At 39.8% G+C, this 16,066-nt stretch overlaps 1 long non-coding RNA gene across 1 annotated transcript in view; it reads left to right on the forward strand.

Moving 5' to 3' along the window:
- Positions 1-956: 956 nt before the first annotated feature.
- Positions 957-16,066, forward strand: part of LOC135229177 (uncharacterized) — a 384,177-nt gene continuing 369,067 nt past the window's right edge. The window contains exon 1 of the long non-coding RNA XR_010319942.1: positions 957-5,902. This is a non-coding gene — a long non-coding RNA (uncharacterized LOC135229177). The remainder of the gene's footprint in view (positions 5,903-16,066) is intronic.

Raw genomic sequence — 16,066 nt, forward strand, 5'->3', positions numbered from 1 at the left:
TATTGCCTCTCCTGCTCTTTTTTGATTGTTGTTTGCTTGATATATTTTTATCCATCCTTTCAGTTTTGGTTTATTTGTGTCTCTTAACTCTAAAGCGTGTCTCTTTTAGGAAGCATACAGACTGATCGTGTTTTTTTATCCAGTCTGCAACTTTCTGTCTCTTTATTGGTGAATTTAGTCCATTTACATTAAGTGTAATTATAGATAAGTATGAGTTTAGTGCTGTCATTTTGATGCCTGTTTTTGACAATTTCATTTTCCATTTACCTTTTTGTGCTGAGTTTTTCTTTGTAGAATGTGTGTTCTTCCTTTTTATAGTAGTTGAATTTATTTTGGTGAGTCGTTATGTTTATCTTGGTTTTTATTTTGAAGTATGGAATTGTTAGACCTTGTTGTGGTTACCTTAATATTTACCCTGGTTTGAGTAAGTAAAAACCTAAGTTGTTTCGCCATGTATCACCTTGGTTTCCTCTCCATATGTAATTTCTAAGCCTCCTGTATTTAGTCCCTCTTTTTTCACTATCGTAATCTTTTACATAATCACATCAATGATTCCCTGTTTTGAGTAATTTTTTTAATTAATCTTATTTTGTTTTTGTGATTTCCGTATCTGGGTTGATATCAGGATGTTTTGTTCTGTGACCTTGTGTTGTGTTGGTATCTGATATTATTGATTTTCTGACCAAAGAATTTCCTTCAGTAATTCTTGCAGTTTTGGTTTGGTTTTTGCAAATTCTCTAAGCTTGTGTTTATCTGTAAATATCTTAATTTCACCTTCATGTTTTAGAATTTTGCTGGATATATGATTGTTCGCTGACAGTTTTTCCTCTTTCAGTGCTCTATATATGTTATCCCATTGTCTTCTTGCCTGCATGGTTTCTGCCGAGTAGTGCAAACTTATTGATTCTCCTTTGTAGGTAACTTTTCGTTTATCCTTGGGTGCTTTTTAAATTTCTCTTTATCTTTGGTTTTGGCAGGTTTGATGATATGTCTTGGTGATTTTCTTTTGGGATCTATCTTGTATGAGGTTCGATGAGCATCTTGGGTAGATATCTTTTCATCTTTCACAATGCCAGGGAATTTTTCTGCCATCAGATCTTCCACTGTTCTCTCTGTATTTTCTGTTATCCCTCCCTGTTCTGGAACTCCAATCACACGCAAATTACTCTTCATAGAGTCCCCCATGATTCTTAGGGTTTCTTCATAGTTTTAAATTCTATTTGATTTTTCTTCAACTATATTTGTGTCAATTGTCTTATCCTCCAGCTCCCCCACTCTGCATTCCAGTTCCTCGATTCTGCTCCTGTGACTTCCTATTGAGTTGTCTGATTCTGTGACTTTATTGTTAATCTTTTGGATTTCTGAATGCTGTCTCTCTATGGATTCTTACAGCTTATTAATTTTTTCACTATGTTCTTGAATAATCTTTTGGATATCTTTAACTGCTTTATCCGTGTATTCCTTGGTGTTTTCTGTAGATTGCCTTATTTCATTTGTGAGGTCATTCCTGATGTCTTGAAGAATTCTGTATATAATTTTTTTATATTCTACATTTGGCAATTCTAGGAATGTATCTACATCTGGGAATGATTTTGATTCTTTGATTTGGGGGTTTGTAGAAGCAATCATGGTCTGCTTCTTCATGTGATTTGATGTCGACTGCTGTCTCTGAGCCATCTATAAGATATTGTAATATTTTCTTTTATATTTGCTCACTGAGTCTTATCTTCTTATTTTGTTTTGTTACAAGACACCCAGATGGGCTACTAGATTGTGGTATCGTGATTGATTTAGCTTTTGAATCACTTACGTCCTATTACCAGCTTGCCTGAGCTGTTACCAGGTATATAAGTGTATGAGTCCATTCACTATTCTTGAATAGAATCAGCTCAGGTGTCCTGATAGCTGGTCACCTAGTGTGTGGTGTAGGCTCTCACGTATTATCTTAGAGGAGTAGTGGTGATGGTTGTATGCACCAGTTTCTATTAGTGGCATGGGGTCACATTTCGAGGAGGGCAGGATGCTGACAGCCTTCCTTCAAGTGACAGTGAGGTAGGTGTGGCTCTATTCTCTAGAGCACTCCGGTGGGTGGGCTTTGCAGCTGTATCTTAGGCACCCAATGCTTGGGTAGGCGTCACTATTCTCAGACCCCTCTAGCAGGTGGCTAGGTGATGTGGGTGGAGTCTCAGCCCTCAGTTCACTGGTGTGGATCAGCGAGGGCTCTGTTTAATAGGTAGAGAGATATCTGACCTCCAAAACTTGCCTTTCCACTGCTGAGCTAAAACAATTATGGTCAGATCTCTATCAGAATTGCCTTTACATTGTAATAGCCACCTAGTTACCTGTAGGGTGAAAGCCAAAGACTATGGGTCTGTTAATGCCTGGATGGAGCTGATTCTGTACTGTTATTTCAGTTTAGGGAAGTCAGGGAAGGATTTTTTCTTTGATTGTTAAATGCTGCTTTTCTCAGGCCAGGAGAATGGGTTAGAAAAGAAAGAAGAAAAAAAATCCAGCAGTGCACTTCACTCTCTGGCACAGAGAATTCCAATGTTAATGAAGCTGGCTGGGGCAATGAGGGGTGGAATCAGATATATAGAAGAGAGTAGCCTGGCAAAATATACAAAGTTACTTATGTTGTTTGGTGAGGACTGTTTTTTCTGAGATTCCAGAGCATTGTGTCGCTCGTGTGTGGTGGCTGGATCCCTGCTGAGACTGTCCCAGAGGGTTAGGGCTGCGTCCATGCTCACACCGTCTCAGGAAGCCACAATCGGCTCCCCCACACTTAGTCCAAAGCCCAGCACCAGGGTTTCCTTTCTGGGACGCTGCACTCCAGGCTCCAGAACCAGTCGCTGCTTCCCTATAGTTTTTCGTTTCCCTGTCAGCCACGTCTGTGTGGAGCCTGTGTGTGCTGCCTGGGTCCCCTCTGAGGTTGGTCCTGAGGGTTGGGCCTATATCTGTTCTTCCGTGTCTCAGTAAGCCACAATCAGCCCCACCACTCTGACACCAGGAAACCACGAGGGCTCAAGGCTGTGGCGTGGGACACTGGCTCTGGAAGTGGTCCCTGCTGCAGCGTGGCTTTTCGCTCCCCCGTCACTCAGGTCAACTCCTTAGTTCTGTGTTTGATGGTCAGGGTTTGTAGATTGTCCTTTATGTAATCAGTTCACTTGTTTTTTCGAGTCTTTGTTTCAAGAGGGATAAGCGGAATCTTCTACCTAGTGAGCCATCTTGGTCCTGCCCCCGTGTCTGCCTCTTTATGTGATTTGATATTGACTGTTGTCTCTGAGCCATCTATAAGTTATTGTATTAGTTTATTTTATGCTTGCTTTTTGTATCCTAGCTTCTTGCTTTGTTTAGTTTTGGTATACCCAAATAAGCTGCTTGAGTGCACTAGGTTGATTATTTTCACCTTTGAAGCTCTAATGTACTATCACCAGATGGCTAGCACTGTTACCAGGCATATGAGCCTAGGAGTTCATTTATTTTTCTTGTATGGATTCAACTCAGGTGCCCAGGTAGTTGGTCATAAAGTGTGTGGTACGGGCTCTGTCCTACAGTCTTAAAGGGGCAGGGGTCATTGGTGTAGGCAGAAGTATCTGGCTGCAGTAGGGGGTCAGGCTCTGATCAAGGCAGGGGTCTGACAGCTGTGCTCTGAGTGTCTGTGAGGAAAGTGCATCCCTGTTCTGTAGAGCACATGGGTGGGTTCTGCAGAAGGGCAGTGGGTACCCAATGCTTTTGGTTGTAAGTTCTGGGCGGTACTACTTATCCTTGGAGCCCTATCACAGGTGGCTAGGTATTGTGGGTGGAGCCAGCAGTCCTTATGCCCCTGATGTGGGTAGGTGAAGACCCTGTTTAATAGGCAAAGCAGTGTCAAACATCAAATACCCATCTTTCCACCGTTCAGGTGAAACAGTTGCAGTCTGGCAACAAGGGCCTATTCTCCTGAAATGGGCCCACACAGGTCCATGCTGGGGTGAAAGGTATTCAAAGCCCATGGACTGTTTGTGCCTGAACAAGAGCTGCTTCTGTCCTGAGCTCCCCAGCTTAATTGAGCTGGCAGATTATCTTTCCCCCAGTTGTGAACTTATACCTTCTTCAAGGATGGAAAAATGGCTCAGAGTGGTACCAGGGCCTATCTCAGGCCCAGGGAAGTTGACAGCCACTGAAGCCGGCTTGGGGGCTGGGGGCGTGGTAAAATAAACACAAGTAATTAGCTTTTGCTGAGAGTGCCGTTCTTCTCTTGTTCTGGAGGTGTGAGTAGTCTGTGCAACTTGCTGTCCTTCCCTGAGCTAAACGCCTGTGGAACGCCACTGCCAGCCCCACTGCAGTCGCTCCAGGGAACGGTGCCTGAGGGTTCCTGGCTATTCAGGTCCAGTAACTCCTCTCCACTTCTGAATAGTCTCTCCCTCCCCCTGCCGCTGAGTCCATTTTCTAACTTTACCTTTGATGTTCAGGGCTCCTAGCTTCTCATAAATATAATCGCTTCACTTGTTTTTTCTGGTCTTTTTTGTAAGAGGGATCACTGGTGGCGTCTCAATACTCAAAACTTCATCATTTCTTCCTTTCACTTTAGCTACTCGACATTCAAGAGCAACGTTCAGAGTCTCTTCCGACATCCGTTTTGGTCTTTTCTTTCTTTCCTGTCTTTTAAAGGATCTCTTGCTTTCTTCATGTGTGATGTCCTTGATGTCATTCCACAACTCGTCTGGTCTTCAGTCGTTAGTGTTCAACACGTAAAATGTGTTCTTGAGGTGGTCTCTAAATACAGGTGAGATATACTCAAGGTCATATTTTGGCCCCTTTTGACTTATTCTAATTTTCTTCAGTTTCAACTTGAACTCCCATATGAGCAATTGACAGTCTGTTTCACAATTGATCCCTGGCCTTGTTCTGACTGATGATATGAGTTTTCCCATCTTCTCTTTCCACAGATGTAGTCAGTTTGATTCCTGTGTATTCCATCTGGTAAAGTCCACGTGTATAGCTGCCGTTTATGTTGGTGAAAAAAAATATTTGCAGTGGATGAGTCACTGGTCTTGCAGAATTCTTTCATGAGATTTCTGGTGTCATTTATTTCATCGATGCTGTATTTTCCAACTACTTTTCCTTCTTTGTTTCCAACTTTAACATTCTAATGACCAGTAATTATCAATGCATCTTGATTGCATGTTTGATCAATTTCAGGCTGCAGAAGTTGTTTAAAATCTTCAATTTCTTTATCTTTGGCATTAGTGGTTGGTGCATCAATTTGAATAGTCGTATAAACTAGTCTTCCTTGTAAGTGTATGGATTTTAGCCTATTAGTGACAACATTGTACTTCAGGCTAGATCTTGAAATGTTCTCTTTGATGATATGTAACGTCATTCTTTTGACTCTAGTGGAATATCCATGTTTGTAAGACTGCTCACAGACTGTTTCACCAGAGAGTTTTCTGGTACCGCAACATCTACCACTAATCTCTGTGATCCCTGTGAATTGGCAAAATAAGAATAGTGCTATAGATTTCTTCCAAATACAGAAAACATAAGTATGAAAATGTTCTTGCTGTTGATTATATTCTTTACCAATCTGTTTGTGTGGGATTTTTGGTACTTCACTTGAAAAATGAGTCCAAGGTACTGTGATGTGATTGTTTACTTTGTGTGGCCTTTCTAGCCATGGTCTTATAACATCCACCCTGGTGCTTGGGCAGGACTGTGTGATAGGGTAATTGTGGCTCACCAAGGGGATTGTTTATTTTCCCTTCAAAGAGAACCAGTTCCAGAGCAAAGAGGAGGATTCAACTCCCATCAAGGAAGAACAGCCAAGAGCCGAGCGTATATTATGGACCTGAGATCCCTGCACTGAGAAGCTCCTAGAAGCAAGAGACTGAGATAGAGAGAGGAAGCTGTAACCCTGAAGATGGTAAGATGCCATGGCAGGAGAGACCGAGCAACAGGGACCTGGCTATAGGAGATGATGGCCCATGGAGAAGGAAAGCTGAGTGCCTTTGGAGAGAGGCCGGCCCAAGGCCAGGCAGAGGCACGCCTATCAGCACAGGAGGGAAGAGGCTGTCCTGATAGAAGAACTGTATTCTGAGTGTCTTTGAGCCTGAGCTATAACTGTTACTTCCCTAATAAACCCCATAATCGTGAATATGGACTATGAGTTCTGTGTGGCCATTGCAATGAGTTATTGAACCCAGCAGAGAAGTAGGGAGTGCTGTGTGAGGGACAGTTGGTGTCAGGGTTAGTGAAGATGGTGGAGAGAGGATAGTTTTTCACCAATGCCTTCAATGCAGCTTCGATTTCTTCCTTTTATACCATCAGTTCTTGATCTTATGCTACCTATTGAAATGGTTGAAAATTATCCAGTTCTACTGCAGTGGCTGTATTAATATCAGACAAATTGTACTTCAGAAAAAGGAGTATTATTGGGAATAAGTAGAGACATAACATAATAAACGTTCAATTCTCCAAAAAGATACAACACTCCTAAATGTGTATGTGTCTAACAACAGGGCTCCAAAATACAAAAACTAATAAATCTGAAAGGGGAAATGGACAAATACGCATTTATAACTGGTATCAGTACTTTTCTATCAATAATTAATAGAGCCCTGCTAGCTGAAGTCCAAAGCATCTGTATGAACCACTCATGGATGTCTATGTGTGTGTATGTGTGTATGTATGTATATAGTATAAAGAGAAGTAATACAGAAATAAACATAGATACATGTTGTAGTCCTTGGGAGGTACAAACGGTTAATGCATTCAGCTGCTAACCAAAATGTTGGAGGTTTGAGTCCACCCAGAGGCACTTTGGAAGAAAGGCTTGGTGATCTACTTTTGAAAAATTAGCCATTGAACTGACACACTTGTGTGTCAGTACTACTCTGACACACATGAGGGGAGGGGTCACCATGAGTCAGATCAGCTTGATAGCAATCGAATGATTTTTTTATGCATTCTGCCAATGTTTGTCTTTTAATTGGTATCTTAGGCTGGGTTCTCTAGAGAAACAAAACCAGTGAGGTGTATATATATATATTTATATATAAATAGCTTTATATCAAGAAAATGGCTCACGAGGCTGTAGAGGCTGGTAAGTCTCAAGTCCATGGGTCAGGCTTGTGGCTTCTCCTGACTCACATAGATGCAGGGACTGCAGAACTCAAGATCTGCAGGTCATACAACAGGTCTGTGGCTCACAGGCTGCAAAGGCTGACAGATCTCAAGATCGGCAGGTAAGCTGGCAGGCCGTGGCTCACAGACTGCGGAGGCTGGTGAATCCCAAAATCGGAAGGTAAGCTGAGAGTTCAAGTCCCAAAATCTTGAGATCAGATGAAGAGGAGCCAGCTGCAGGATTCCGAGTGAGCAAAAACTCAAGAGCCTTGCCAGAAAGTCCACCTATATTGGATGCAGTCCACACCCCCGAGGAAACTCCCTTACATCTGATTGGCTACTCACAGCAGATCCCATCATGGAGGTAATCACATTATATCACATCTCATCATGGAAATGATTGCATAGTTATACGACTGCTAAACTACATCATAACTGCCAAAGCACTGAGAATCATGGTCCAACAAAGTTGACACACAACTTTAATGATCCCAATTGTGAATTTAATCTATTTAAATTTAGAGCGATTAATGATAAGGAAGGACTTATGTCTTCTACTTTGTAGTAGGTCATATACCTATTTTGTTTCTCATTTTCTTCACTACCGTCCACTTTTGTGTTTGACTGATTTTTTTCAAGTGTACAATTTTGATCCTCTCCTTATTTCCTTTCCTTATATTTTTTAACTTCTTAGTGGTGATCATGAGGATTACAATTAATATCTTATGTTTATAACAATCTTCTTTTAATTAATACAAATTTAGCTTCAACAGTATACAACATTCTGCTTTTATTCATCTCAGTTACCTCCCCTACTTACGTTGCTGTTACAAAAATTGCATCTTTATACATTGTGTGTCCGTTAAGAGAGATGTATAAGTATTTTTATGCATTTGTGCTTTAAATCATATATGAGAAAAAGAGAGGCGTGATATAAAAATATTACTGACTTTGTTTTATCTAAGTAGTTACCTTTACAGAGTCTTCGTTTCTTTTTATGGCTTCAAGTTACTGTCTAGTGTCCTTCCGTGCCAGCCAGGATGATTCCCTGTAGCATTTCTCATAAGGCAGTTCTGCTGCTAACATACTCCCTCAGGTTTTGTGTATCTGGGCATGTCTTAATTTCACCTTCATTTTTGAAAGATAGTTTTGCTAGATATTGACATCTTGGTTCATAGTTTTGTTTCTGTATTTTTTTTCCAGTACCTTAAATACATCATTCGACTATTTTCTTGTCTCAATGGTTTCTGATGAAAAATCAACAGTTAAACTTGTTGAGACTCTCTTGTACATTAAAAAAAAAATTTTTTTGTACATTAGGGGTCACTTATCTGTCGCTGCTTTCAAGTTTCTATCTTCGTCTTTTGACATTTTGATTATGTCTGTCTGTGGATATCTATGTATTTACTGTCCTTTGAGTTTATTGAGCTTCTTGGATATCTAGGTGACATTTGGGAAACTTCCAGTCATTACATTTTTAAATATTCTTTCTGTCCTTTCATCTTTCTTTCCTTTCTGGGACTCCTTAATGAGTATGTTGGTATGCTTGATGTTGTCCCGCAGGTCCCTTAGGCTCTGTTCATTTTCTTCATTCTTTTTCCTTTATGCTCCTCAGTTAGAACAATTTCAGTTGTGCTTTTTCAAGTTTACATTTTCCTGCTTTCTTGCTCAAATCTGCTGTTGAGCTCCTCTAATGAAAATTTTATTTCAGCTATTCTACTTTTCAGCTCTATAATTTCTATTTGGTTCTTTTGTATAATATTTCTTTATTAATGTTTTCTACTTGTTCATACATTCTTCTCTTGGTTTCCTTTTTTTGTGTGTGTGTCTATGGTTTGTTTAGCTCTTTGAGGAAATTTAAGACAATTGGTTTAAAATCTTTGTCTAGTAATCCCAATATCTGTGTTTCCTTAGGGATGCTTTCTGTTCATTTCTCTTCTTTCTTTCTTCTTAACAAATGAACCATCCTTTTCTTTTTTCTTTTTATGACTTAGAATAGTGTGTTGCAAACTGGATATCTTAAATATTATAATGTAACTCTGGAAATCAGATTCCCTCCTGTCATTAGGGTTTGCTTTTTTTTTTTTTTTTAATTGTTGAGGGCCAGTCATCCATTTGCTTAGTGATGTTTCCAAACTATTTCTGCAGAGATTGTATGTCTTCTCATGTGTGGACACTGAAGTTCTGTTCTGTTATCTCAGCAGTCAGTTCATGACCTGACAGTGCTTTCTTTAAATGCTTGTAGCCAAAAAGAAAAAGTAACATTATCCCAGTCTTTGCAGATTGGCTCTGAACTGGCGCGTTCTTTCAATGCTAAGCAAGAGTGCCTAAAACTCTGCCCTAGCCTTCACTTCCTGCCCCCATGGAGCCCAAAGATCAGCCAGAGGTGCAAGCCTAAAGCTTTGTCAGGATCTTTATGAGCATATCTTCATCCTTAGGCAAGAACATTGCACTTCAGATTCCTCAGTATATATGGTAGCCCTTCAAAGCCCTTAAACCACCAACCATTGTCCTCTCAGCCCTTTTTCCAAGCTTTTGGATGTCTCTGCTGTTTTCTCTGTCCTTCATCCTTTGACCCTGGAGGTAGGACCAATTCTTTTTAGCTTCGTACTTCTGAGTTTCCATCACATTATACATTTTTTCTTGTGTGCTGTTGAGTCAATTCTGACTCATAGTGAATATAGGATGGAGTAGAACTTCTCCAAAGGTTTCTAAGGCTGTAATCTTTATGGAAGGGAACGGTCATATCTTTCTCCTGTGGAGTAGTTGGTGGATCAAATCAAAAGGTTTAACAGCTGAGTGCTTAACCACTGCACTACTGGGGCTCCTTTTGACATCATGCATCATAATAGATTTTTAACACACCCCTCAGAAACATAGAAGTCCATAAATTATCAAGGATACAGAAGATTTAACATGTAAAAAAATACCAAATTGATATATGTGTATGTGTGTGTATTATCTAACCATGAAAGAATATACATTCATCTCATGCACATACATAGTGTGTATAAAAATTAACTGTATACTGTGTTATAAAGCAAGTCTCAACAAATTTCAAGAGTCTGCAATAATATAGAGGATATAAGTACAGCATAATTAAAAAAAAAACCATCTTAGAAAATGAAAATACAAAATCTCCATTTTTTTTTATGTAAGTACACCATAATTAAAAAAAAAAAAACCATCTTAGAAAATGAAAATACAAAATCTCCATGTGCTCGGATATTTTAAAATACTATGAGTCAAAAAAGACATCATAATGAAAATTAGAATACATTTTGAAGTGAACAATTATGAACATAGTGCATATAAAAATTTGTGCAGTACAGACAATATAATATAGGAAACTTATAGCCTTAAAAATATAATTGGAAAGAACAAATCTTGAAAAATAAGTGAGTTAAACATCCATTCAAAATGTTGGGAAAAAACCAGAAACAAACATTCATAGGAATTTTTGTTTCTGTTAATGATTGAATACATGCAACAGACGATCAACAAAGACTAAAGTTGATTCTTAGAAAATGCTAGTAAAATTGACAAACTTTAGGCAAGATTGATCAAGTGAAAAAGAATGAAGATATAAAAAACGAATATCAGGAATTAGAAAGAAAATGACTACAGATCTTGTACAACATAAAGATAATGTGAGAATGTTATGGACCGTATTAGCCAATAAATTTGCAAATTTAGGTAAAGTAGGCAAACGTATCATACCATGTAAGTTAATAACAACGATTCAAGAAGAAACAGGAAGCAAAAGTAATTCCACAACTGTTAATAGAATTGAATTAGAGCTCAAACTATTCTCAAAAAGAAAACTTCATATCAGATGGCTTTTCCTGCAAATTCTGCCAAATATTCAAGAAATATTTCACAAATTCTTCAATATAAAATGAAATATATACCCAAACTCATTTTATAAAGCTTGTAGAATGAATATTGATACCAAAACCTGACAAGAGCAGCACAAGATGGGAAAATTACAGGCCAATGTCACTGATGAACATAGATGCAAAATATAAAAATAAATAGGCAAAACAAATCCAGCAATACTCTAAAGAAGAATATATTATGACCAAGTTGGGTCTATCCCAAGAATTCAAGGTTAGTTTAACATTCGAAAATGAATCAGTATAATTTGCCATATGTACAGGAAAAATAAATGTGATTATATTAATAGGTGTAATAAAATAAGTATTTGATAACCTTCAGCATCCACTCATGTTTTTTAAAAGAACGTCTAGCATGCCATGAGACCAGAAGAACCAGAAGGTTCCCGGCTGCTGTCGCTGAACATTTTGATCAAAGAGTCCATAGAAAAGCCCTGATCAAAAGGGGGAAAATGCAGAACAGAATTTCAAATGAACCCTAGACTTTTTGGAGCCACTGAGGGTGAATGAACTCCTGAAACTATTGCCGTGAGATAATCTTTAAACATTACACCAAAAGCATTCCCTTGAATCATCTTAAAACCGAAGTATGAAAAAGAAAAAACCAAACTGTTGCTGTTGATTCCAACTCAGAGACTCTGTAAGACAGAATAGCACTGCCCCATAGAGTTTCCAAGCTGCAGGTGGTGGATTCAAACTGCTCTTCTTTTGCTTGGCTACCGTATCACTTAACCACTGTGCCATGAGGGCTCCAGAACATTAGCTTACTTAACTAATAAAAATGGTCTACCTTGAGCATATGCTCTTTTAAGAACTGTCTACATGGCATCAGATTGACAACAGCTACTGAAAAGATTAGATAGGAACCTTAAGGAGCAGTGGGTTTATGTTAATGACAGAGGAACAACTCAGAAAAGGAGGGTAAGAATGGTTGCACAACTTCAAGAATGTAGCCAGTGTTATTAAATTGTACAGGTAGAAACTGTTGAGTTGGTGTATTTTTTGCTGCATATATTCTCAACCAGAAAAAATACAGGTAATAATTAACAAAAAATGTCAAGGAGAGCTAAATATTTTGAAAATAAGACAGAGTTGCATGTGAGGGAATGAGTGGGGTGAGCTGTTTTAGATTAATAGTAAAGGCTTCTGGGAGCAGGATATTTGAGGAGATAACTGACCTATATCAAAGGAGAGAATAGCTGTATGAAGTTCTGAAGGGAGGGATATTGCCAATAAAGGAAAGAGTTGTTTCTGAGGCCCTTAAATAACCAAGTGTTTTGGCACGTTTGAGGAAGCTCAGGAAAGAAGTCATGGCTAGTGTGGAGTGAACCGAGGGAAGACTGTTAGGAAATGAGGTTAGTATGGTGAGCAAGCCCCGCATCATGAAAGACCATGGGAAGGATTTGGGAATTTTTCCTAATTGCCATGAGAAGCCACTGAAATGATGCTGTTATGTAGATTGTAAGAGGGAAGATCGGTGCATAGAGTCCAGTTTTAACCAAGAGATGATGGTGGATGTAAGGTGGAGGTAGTGAGAAGTGGATAGAGTCAGGATTTATGTTAAGGTAGTGCCAAGAGTCCAGAATATGTCAATGGATTGGATGCAAGATTTGAATAAAGGAGAGAAATCAAGGATGATTTCTAGGTTTTTGTCCTGAACGACCCAGAGGATAGTGAGAACATTTGCTGAGATAAGGAAGACTGGGAGGTAGATAAGACACTTGGACGAAGAAATTTGTTTGAACCACATTAAGTTTGAGATGCCTAGTAGACATTCAAGGGGAGATGTGAGGTCAGCCATTGGTGAAGGAACAGGGCAGAGTATGTAAATGAGGGTATCCTAGGGCGCAGGTGGAATTGACTGCCATGAATTGGCTCAGATAACCTAGACAGTGAGAAGTGATGAGTGACGTTACTTAAACAGGGCATGGAAATCAATGAAAAAGGTGTGGGAATGGCAGGGAAGCTAAGGTAGAGAAGTTTCTCTCTCCCTAAACCTGATTAGCTGGATTTGAAGACATCATAAGTTCCTGTATGAGAAATATCCAGCAAATTACCAGTTGATTTAATAAATTGATAACAAAGTCCACCTTTCAGCCAAAGATTGAAAAGCAAACAAACCAATTGCCATCCAGTGAATTCTAACTCTTAGCAACCCTATAGGACTGAGTAGAACTACCCCATACGGTTTCTAAGGAGCAGCTGATGAATTCAAACTGCAGACCTTTTGGTTAGCAGCTTAGCTCTTACCCACTGGACCACCAGGACTCAGACCAAGAATAACACATGTGAGGAACTTACTCCTTAGTTCAATCAAGTATGTAGAAATTGAAATTTGTAATTTTGGAGATTCCCCTCTTTTTTTTTCGAAATGGGGGGCATTGAGATGGAGGATTTTCCTATGCCCACCATCCTAAGGGATTTAATTAACCCATAGTTGAGACATTGTAAACATTTGAAGAAATTATTACCTTTGAGAAATTTGAGGGTGAGTAGGCATATCACCTGGCACCTCTTAAACTCCTTTTAAAAACCTGACTTGAAGACTCACCTGCCTTTTTGAATAAGTGCCAGCTTGAATAGGCAGGGTTCAGGGAATTGCCAACCAAAGGTATGGTTTCTCCAGAGGCCTCCAAGGGGTGTAAAAGAAGAGCGGAGCCAGACCCCGTGCTTGGGACACACCCTTGGTATGAAATATTTGAGTGTGTGTGTGGTGAGGGAGCACTGGGTGTGGGAGAGTGGGGTGGGTGGGTAATAGGGAAATGCCTGGTTTTTTTTAAGAAACAGTTTTTTACTTTTTTTTTTTTTTTGATTACAACGAACAGTTCAGTGGAGACACATTCCTTATCTGCAGGGGCTAGTGGAAGTGCTGATAGCTGAGAATGTAGCCTGCTCCCCAAGTGCCAGTTGGCATTTTGGAGAGAAAACTTGATGTTTGGAGCACTGACTGGCCCTGCCTTTTCTAAATAATTAAGGGTGGTGGGGTGGTGGTAAGAGAAAGAGGATGGTCTATGAACACTGACCCTGGAAAATTAACCCGAGTGTGTGGGTTGTGGATAACAGGAAAAGAACATCGCCCGCAAATGACAGCAGTGCCTTTATTTATTTATTTATGCTTCTTTTTAGTTCTGAGTTGTTTTTAAGCCAGAAATTAATGGGGCCACCATGAATTTTCAGAGAATGAGTTTTACAAAAATCTAAGTGTTTTAAATATTGCAAGGATTTACTTATATACGCTGTATATGAGAAAAGTCCTTCCAGTTATAGGGAGGAGAAAGAAAGTATATTCAGGAATTAAATTTTCACAGTTCTCTGAATTCTTATATTTCTCCTGTTGTCCATTTTTCTTTTTTTGTCCTTCATCCACCCCTTCCACCTTGACCCACTGTCTTCATCATCTAGTGCTGCCGTAACAGAAATACCATGAGTGGATGGCTTTAACCAAGAGAAATTTAATACCTCACATTGAAGTAGGCTAATAGTCCACATTCAAGGCATCAGCTCTAAGGGAAAGCTTTCTCTCTCTTTCGGCTCTGGAAGAAGGTCCTTGTCCTTAGCCTTCCCATGGTCAAGGAGCTTCTCAGGTGCAGGGACCTTGGGTCCAGAGGACATGCTCTGCTCCTGGTGCTGCTTTCTTGATAGTCTGAGGCCCCCAACTCTCTGCTTGCTTCCCTTTCGTTTTATCTCTGGAGAGATAAAAGGTGGTGCAGACCACACCCCAGGGAAAGGTGACCTGAGTGAGGGTGGTGTTACAATCCCACCCTAATCCTCTTAAAGTAAAATTACAATCACAAAATGGAGGACAACTACACAATAGTGGGAATCATGGCCTAACCAAGTTGAGACACACATTTTTTAGGGTCATAATTCAATCCATGACACCCACCAAACCAAACTTGTCACCATCAGAGTTGATTCCAACTCATAGAGACCCTAGTTGATTCGAACTCATAGAGACCCTATAGCATAGAATAGAACTATTCCATAGAGTTTCCAAGGACTAGTTGGTGGATTCGAACTGCTGACCTTTTGGTTAGCAGCTGAGCTCTTAACCACTATGCCACCAGAGCTCCTCTTGATCCACAGTCCACCCTAATTCACCACTGTGTTAGAAACTAAGGTTTTGCTACTCTGAAATAAGAACCTTTTACTATACTTTTGTGTTAGTGGTTGCTTTTGGTACGTCTTTAAGCACTGAACAGTTACCTCATACCCGTTAAAAACCCATTGCCACTGCGTCTATTCCAACTCATAGTGGCCCTATAGGGCAGAGCAGAACTGTGCCATAGACTTTCCAAGGAGCGCCTTGTGGATTTGAACTGATGACCTTTTGGTTAGCAGCCGTAGCTCTTAAACAGTACACCACCAGCGTGGGAGGGGTTTAATTGATAACATGATGTCTGGGCTCCAAGGGAGATGGAATGGATGTGCAGGAGAAGGGCATGCAGAGTCTGCCTGTATAGTCCCCAGAACTCTGTTCAAGATCATAACACACCTCAGTAATCACTTGAATCTAAACATACAACTTTAACAGTTGATGTAAATGACTTTACACATGAATTTTGGAACTCAACTCTTTCTCAATGGAAGTTCCTTCAACCTAGCCGTTTGTTTGTATTCCCTTAATAATTATGAAAGCTAACAATTATTGTGTTCATTCTGTGTGTAAGGCCTTTTTCTAAGTGCCTTGTGTGTTTTATTTAACCTGCGTAAGAACCTTTTGCGTAAGACCCATTTTAGAAATGGGAAACTGAGGCAGTGAGAGGTAAAGTAACGTGCCCAGATCACCCAGCTGATAAACTGAGTTAGGATTTAAACCCAGGCAGTTTGTTTCAGAATTTGCTTATGTAATCACTGTACATGACAGCAGTGAGCCCTAGTGGCTCTGTGGTTAAAGAACTTGGCTGCTAACTGAAAGGTCAGTGGTTCGAACCCACCAGCCTCTCTGTAGGAGACAGATGTGGCAGTCTGCTTCAGTGAAGACTTAGAGCCTTGGAAACCCTATGCGGCAGTTTTACTCTGTCCTTTGGGGTCACTGAGTTAGAATCGACTTGATGACAGTGGGTTTT

This window comes from Loxodonta africana, unplaced genomic scaffold, assembly GCF_030014295.1.
Source record: "Loxodonta africana isolate mLoxAfr1 unplaced genomic scaffold, mLoxAfr1.hap2 scaffold_114, whole genome shotgun sequence".
Lineage (NCBI taxonomy): Eukaryota > Metazoa > Chordata > Mammalia > Proboscidea > Elephantidae > Loxodonta > Loxodonta africana.